The sequence below is a fragment of the Elephantulus edwardii genome, unplaced genomic scaffold (genome assembly GCF_000299155.1).
Source record: "Elephantulus edwardii isolate Elephantulus edwardi_28Jun2011 unplaced genomic scaffold, EleEdw1.0 scaffold00113, whole genome shotgun sequence".
Taxonomy (NCBI): Eukaryota; Metazoa; Chordata; class Mammalia; order Macroscelidea; family Macroscelididae; genus Elephantulus; species Elephantulus edwardii.
The window spans coordinates 4351751-4358289 of NW_006399863.1; the positions used below are offsets into that span (position 1 = coordinate 4351751).

The 6539-nt window shown below is 40.2% G+C and overlaps 2 pseudogenes; both read right to left on the reverse strand.

Moving 5' to 3' along the window:
- Positions 1–204: 204 nt before the first annotated feature.
- On the reverse strand, positions 205–860 carry LOC102844652 (annotated as a pseudogene).
- Positions 861–5395: 4535 nt separating this feature from the next.
- Positions 5396–6285, reverse strand: LOC102847890 (annotated as a pseudogene).
- Positions 6286–6539: the final 254 nt, after the last annotated feature.

The window sequence follows — 6539 nt, forward strand, 5'->3', positions numbered from 1 at the left end:
CTAGCATCCCCCAGCTAACTTTAAAAAAATAATTCATTCATCGTAGCATAATTTCCTCCCTCCCCTCTCCCCCACCTCCTCCCCCAGTCCACTTTGCTATGTACCTCTTATTCTGGATTGCTGTCATACAAATAATGCCTAATCATATATTCATTTTTTGGGTTTTTTTACTTAATTAACTTTATTTCTGTTATATAAAAACCACTATGTGGTGGCCACAGCTGGAGCCCGGATCCTCTGCACAGAGACTCTGGTGTGGGTCTTTTCAGTAAATTCCTGGTAGGGAGACTTGGTGAACACAGTCTCTTTCCAGAGGTCTGGGGTCAAGTAGCTGTAGGTCTTGGAGATGGCATCAAAGGTGGTCTTGACAAAGTTGCCCAAGGTAGTTGTGCAGTGCCTGGTTGAGGTGCAGCAGTTGTCATTACCAGCCAGCAGCAGCAGCTTCTTGGGCATTGGGACCAAGATGATTCTAGTGCCTCAGGGTGCAAGGATGAGATGCACCAACACAGAGCCACAGTGCCCGTTCACCTTGCAGGGAATAGTGTGAGACTTGCCAGTCTTATTCCCCAATAGGCACACTGCGCAGGCACAATGGAGAGCTTGGCCAGGACAATTGCCCCATGGATGGCAATAGCTATCTCCTTGGAGCTCTTAAAGCCCAAGCCAACATGGCCATTATAGTCTCCAATGGCACTAAATGCCTTGAACCTGGTCCGCTGGCCAGCATGGGTCTGCTTCTGCACAGCCATGATTTTCAAGGCCTCACCCTTGAAGGACATCCCCAGGAAGAAGTAAATGATCTCAGACACCTTGATGGACAGTGAGAAGAAATGAATCTCCTCCAAGGATTTGATCATCATATCTTTGATGAAATGGCCCAGCTTGGTGATGGGGAACCACACCTTGTCGTTGGCTTTGCATCCCACGACCCCGCAGACTCCTGCTGAAGCCTCCACAGAAGCCTCCGTGGGCTCCCATCCCAGGGACCTGGGAGCTCTGGGTGCTTCCGCTGTACCAGCATCATCCGCCATTTGATGTTTTATTGGAGAAGAAGCTCTATTCCTATATACTTTTAAAACAGTTCTTTACAAGTATATTAATCAACAAGCTCTAGAATTACCCTGAGACCTTGGAGAGAAAAAAAAAAAAAAGAAACAAACAACAACCAATTCTTTTCCTTCATATCTGTTCCAACGCAGTGTTCATTATTTACCTCCTTTGTTTTCATTTTCTCTCCAACCTCCAAGTCAGTTCTGTTTTATGAGTGGTGTTATGCAGTATTTGTCCTTTTGTGATTGAGATATTTCACTAAGCATAATATCCTCGAGTCATTCATGTTGTAAAATATTTTGAGTTCTTTGTTTTTCAGTGCTGCATAATATTCCATTGTGTGCCTATACCATAGTTTTTCTGTCCATTCATCTTGCTTCCATATCTTTGCTACTGTGAATAACACAGCAATAAACATGGGTGTGCATAAACCTGGTTGTCAGCTCTGGGTTGGTTTTTTTTTTGTTTTTTTCCTTCTTTTTTCTTTCTTCCTACTCTTCCCCCTCCTCACCCTTTGTTGTGTACCATCAAATAAGACCCATTTGGCATAGGAGGAGATATCCCCTCCTTCTCCAGCAGAGCATCTGGCAAATTCAAAGTGTGCACTTTCAGCGTTGCAGCTCTGGTTTCTTTAGGGTATATTCCTAGTAGTGGAATTGCTGGGTCAACTCTTTGAGAAAGTGCCAGACCACCTTTCATTGCACCATTTTACACTCCCACCAACAGTGAATAAGTGTTCCAATCTTTCCACAACCTCACCAGCATTTGTTATTTGCTGCTCTGTTGAACTTTGCTATTGTTACTGGGGTGAAATGTTACCTCATAGTTATTTTTATTTGTATCTCTCTTAGAGCTAGGGATTTTTAATATTTCTTCATGTGTGGTTTGCCATTTGAATGTCTTCTTTGGTGATATGTCTTTTCATATCCTGTGCCCTTTTTGAAATTGAGTTGCTTACCTTTTTTTGTTAAGGTGCTGTGTATTTTTATTTTTTAACTGCTGGTGCCAAGAGTGTTTATTTAGAATACCAGTAAGACAAAATAATTGGTAATTTAGTTAAAGGTTTTAAAAATTCTCTTAGTACAATAGTTTCAGGGACTCACTCAGAAATTCTGGGATTCATAAGAATTTGAAATTCTGCTTGCATATTTCTCCTTGGAATCAGGATTCTGCTATAGACTCTTGTCAAAATATTCAGTTGCGCTAGGAAGGTAGCACTCAGTTCTTCTGCTCTTATGATAAAGGAGGCAGTTGTTCATAGAATCAATCAGCCACTCATCCTTATTCCTCCTCCTTTTCCTGATTCTTTCCTATTTTACTACTTCAAGCAAATATAATAATTTTGCTTGGGTCTAGAATGTTTTATGTGGGATATTCTTGGAAGATTGTGCATGTGTTGTGAATTAAACTGTTTTTCCTCAAGATGCATATTATAAACCCTAACTCCTAAAATGATTTACATCTCCAGTGGATCTAATTCTCTAGCAACTCTTTTAGGGGGGAGGGGGAGAAACGCACAGTCTCCTCTTATTAAAATTTACAGTCTTGGTAAGATTTTTAATATCCCACTGTGGCATTTAACTATGTGGATCACAACAAACTATGGCTAACTCTGAGAATAATGGGAATGCCAGAAGACCTGATTGTGCTTATGCAAAACCTATGTACTTGGACAGTTATCAGAACAGAGCAAGGAAACACTGAATGGTTCAAAAGTCAGCAGAGGTGTACACCAGGGATGTGTCCTAACTACATACCTTTTCAATCTATATGCAGAACAGGACATCTGAGCGGTTGGACTCTATGAGGAGGAATGTGCCATCAGGATTGGAGGAAGATCCATCAACAACCTGTGTTATGCAGATGACACAACCTTGCTTGCAGAAACTGAGGAGGACCCGAGGCATTTGTTGTAGAAGGTCAAGGACTACAGCCTTAAGTATGGATTGAAGCTCAACATCAAGAAAACAGATTCTCACCACTGGGTTGATTAGTGAAGAGATTGAAATTGTTAACAGCTTCAGTTTGCTTGGCTCTATAATCAACACTCTTGGTATCAGCAGCCAGAAAAACAAATTGTACTGGGAAAGTCTACTGTCAGGGACCTCTCCAGAGTACTGAAGAGCAACGATGTGAGTGTGGAGACTAACAGGCACCTGATCTAGGCCATAGTCTTTGCAATTATTTGCTATGCATCAGAAAGCTGGACAATGACTAGGAATGATAGAAGGAGAATTGATGCCTTTGAATTTGGTGCTGGAGAAGAGTACTGAATATACCAAAGTCTGATAGGAGAACAAACAAGTTTGTCCTGGAGAGGGTGAAACCAGGCTGTTCATTGGAGGCAAGGATCCTGAGGCTCTGTCTGACATTGGGCATACTGCAAGGAGGGACACTGGTCCCTTGGAGAAGGACATCATGCTTGGGATGGTGGATGGACAGTGCAAGAAACGAAGATCCTTGATGAGATGGATTGACTCAGTGATTGGGGTAGGTGTGTCAGACAATGAGGTTGACTCAGGATAGAGCAAGGTCAGAGTTGTTGTACATAGGGTCACTATGAGACACAAGCGACTAATGGCACAAAACAACAATGACAACACTACCAGCAAAGAAGAAGCAAGAGAATGCAGTGTTCCCTTCAGGACCAGAGATTCTTGGGCCAACCAGACCTACAAATGCAAGCAGCCGACACAAAGAACCAGAAACCTGACATGAGATGGAGCTGTCTTTGGGACTGCTACCCCATGAAACCAGAGCTAAAAGCCTTTTGCCCAAATTTTGTAACCTTGCCTAAAGCCATGAGGCTATAAAGTCTGTGGTGCCTGTGAGCACATTTCTGAAGTTGTCTTGACTCACTATATCTGATAACAACCTGAATAATACCCTTTTGACTTTCATCCAAATCAATAGCAGTGACATTGAGCTTGACTTTTGAAATCTGTGGTTATAATTTGGGAATGAATTTTTGCTATGTTAATGAAGCAATGGTAGTGTAAGGGTTATGTCTTGAGTCAATCTTCCTTTTTTTTTTTACTCTGAATGATAATTTTATTTAATAATTTTGTTTACAACTGAAACTCTGGAAATGAAAAATTAACATCCTTGCCCGTGAACTTCTCACATAACGCCAGAAAAATTATTCTTCTGTGCTTTGTCCAAATAGATCTTTATAAGCTGGCTGCCATCCAGTTCTACACAGATTCTCTTGCCCACAGTTTCCTTGGGAAAGATCAAGTCTTCAAGGATTGCATCATATACTGCCATCAAGGTGTGGCTCCTGGGACACTTTTGTTTATTTTTGTGTGTGTGGCTGTGCGAGCTGGTTTAGGCAGGATTCCCCTCTGAGCGATAAAGACAATGTGCTTTCCCCACTGAACTTTTTCTCTAGTTCATATACTAAACAGACTTGGATTTTCTGGAAATATTTCAGTGGAGGGACAGGAACATAAGTTACAATCACTTTCCCACTACCGCCAACTTCAATTTCCTTAGCAGCAGTTATATTCAGCTCCCTTAGTTGAGCCTTCAGGTCTGAGTTCATCTCCAGCTCAAGAAGAGCCTGAGAGATGCCAGACTCAGGATTTATCCGGCTTTTCACCACTGGGCTTCACAATCTTCACGCTTGAAATGAACATGGCCTTTCTTGTGCTGAGCAACAGCCTAGGAAGACTGAGTCAACCTCTTTGGAGATCTAAAGAAAGTAGGTGAGGCATGGAGAAGCCAAGAGAGATGGAGAAGGATAGATGTCAAGTCCCATGCAGATTGCTGAGAAAAAAGCTAAAACAGACAAAGACCATTCATTCTCCAGAGCCCACTGAGAAAAGCCTCCCTGGAAAGCCTTTAATCCAGACTTTTAGCCTCCTAACTGGGAAAATGAATTTCTGTTTGTTAAAACCATTCATTTGTGGTTTTCTGTTATTGTTATAACACTACATAACTAAGACATAGTACAAGCCTGCCTGAACTGTGAATATGAGATGACTTTAAAAGAAGAAAAAAAATCCTTTTTTCCCTTTTTCACTTATTTCAAAACATGTAACAATGCCATTTTGTGGATTCAGAGTACTCTAAATTACTGACATATTTTAAAAAGAAACATGGTAGAAGAAGACAGGAATAGCTTTCTTTTGTTACTATTATTGATTTCTTCATTTGAAATTCTCTCCCAATGTAGTATAACCTTTGTTTTGTTTTTTGTTTGGTTTTTCTGTTTCAGACATAGGAAAAAAATTATTTTCTTATGTTTAACATTAAGATTTTTTTAATGGGAAAATTTTATACAGTATTGTAACTTTCAGTGTAGCTTCTTAATCTATTGGAAATTATTTCAAATTCAGCATTTTCAGACAGCATCTGTGTTACTTTCTTTGGTTTCTACTTCTTTAGGCAGCAACGGATAGATCTTTAATAATAAACCTTCACTTGTTGAACTATGAAGAAAAGTGAGTACCACAAAGGGTCCCAAACTCAGTGGTCTGTGCGTACAAACATCATTGATAACAGCTTGCAGACTGGCAGCTATCTGATCACTTGACATATCCAGTGTTGCTATTTTAATCCTGAGAATGTTCTGTTTTTCTTTATCAACTTCAATCTCATGTCCGTATTTAAATAATTCCAGCATTTTGGGAATGTCACAGCCAATAGATTTTTGAGTAAACTCTGGAAATCTTTTATTTAGTTTCTTCTTTAGTGGATTAAGCTCAGGCATTATTTCTGGAACAGCTATATAAAAGTCTGCATGAATTTCATCAGACAGAATCTTTTGAATCAGGTCAGTTCCTCCTGCAAAAGCAGCTCCATTTTCTTCTGCTATTTTAGTCTGTGATGCATTCCCTGTGAAAACAGCAACTTTACTGACTTCTGAAGTGAATGGGTATGGAAGGCTAAGAACACTGGCAAACAGCTCCACTCTTTTCTTCTTCTGTAGTGACATATCAAGTATCACAATCAAGATAAACACCTTGCTTTGGATAAGTGAAGTCCAGTACTTGAAATTTCTTAAGTAGCTGAACAGCTTTGTCCACTTCATATATTTGTCTTGGGTATAAGCGTTTTAAATAGACATCATCTTCAGGCTCACCTTCCATGTAGGAATAAGACTATTTTTTCTATCTCATCTTTTAGTTTTTCTGGAGTTTTCTCTTTAGGGCCTTTTTGTTGTTTTCTGGCAGGCTTTGTAGCAGCAGCAAACTGTCTGTTGGGCACTTCAATGTTCACAGAGCAAGGAGAAAGAGATGCCTGAAGAGCTGTTTTGGGGATCTTGTTTCATTCTTCTGCAGATGGTTTTCCAATTTTGCAAGATCCCCACCTCACTCCATATACAAAAACCAACTCAAGGTGGATCATGGACCTAGGACTAAAACCAAGGACTGTAAACTTCATTCAAGAAAAGCTTGGAAAAACTTTAGTAGTCCTAATCCACAACATAAAGAGTCTTCCCAGTATTCTGAAAAATTTACAACCAGGAGAAGATAAAATAGATG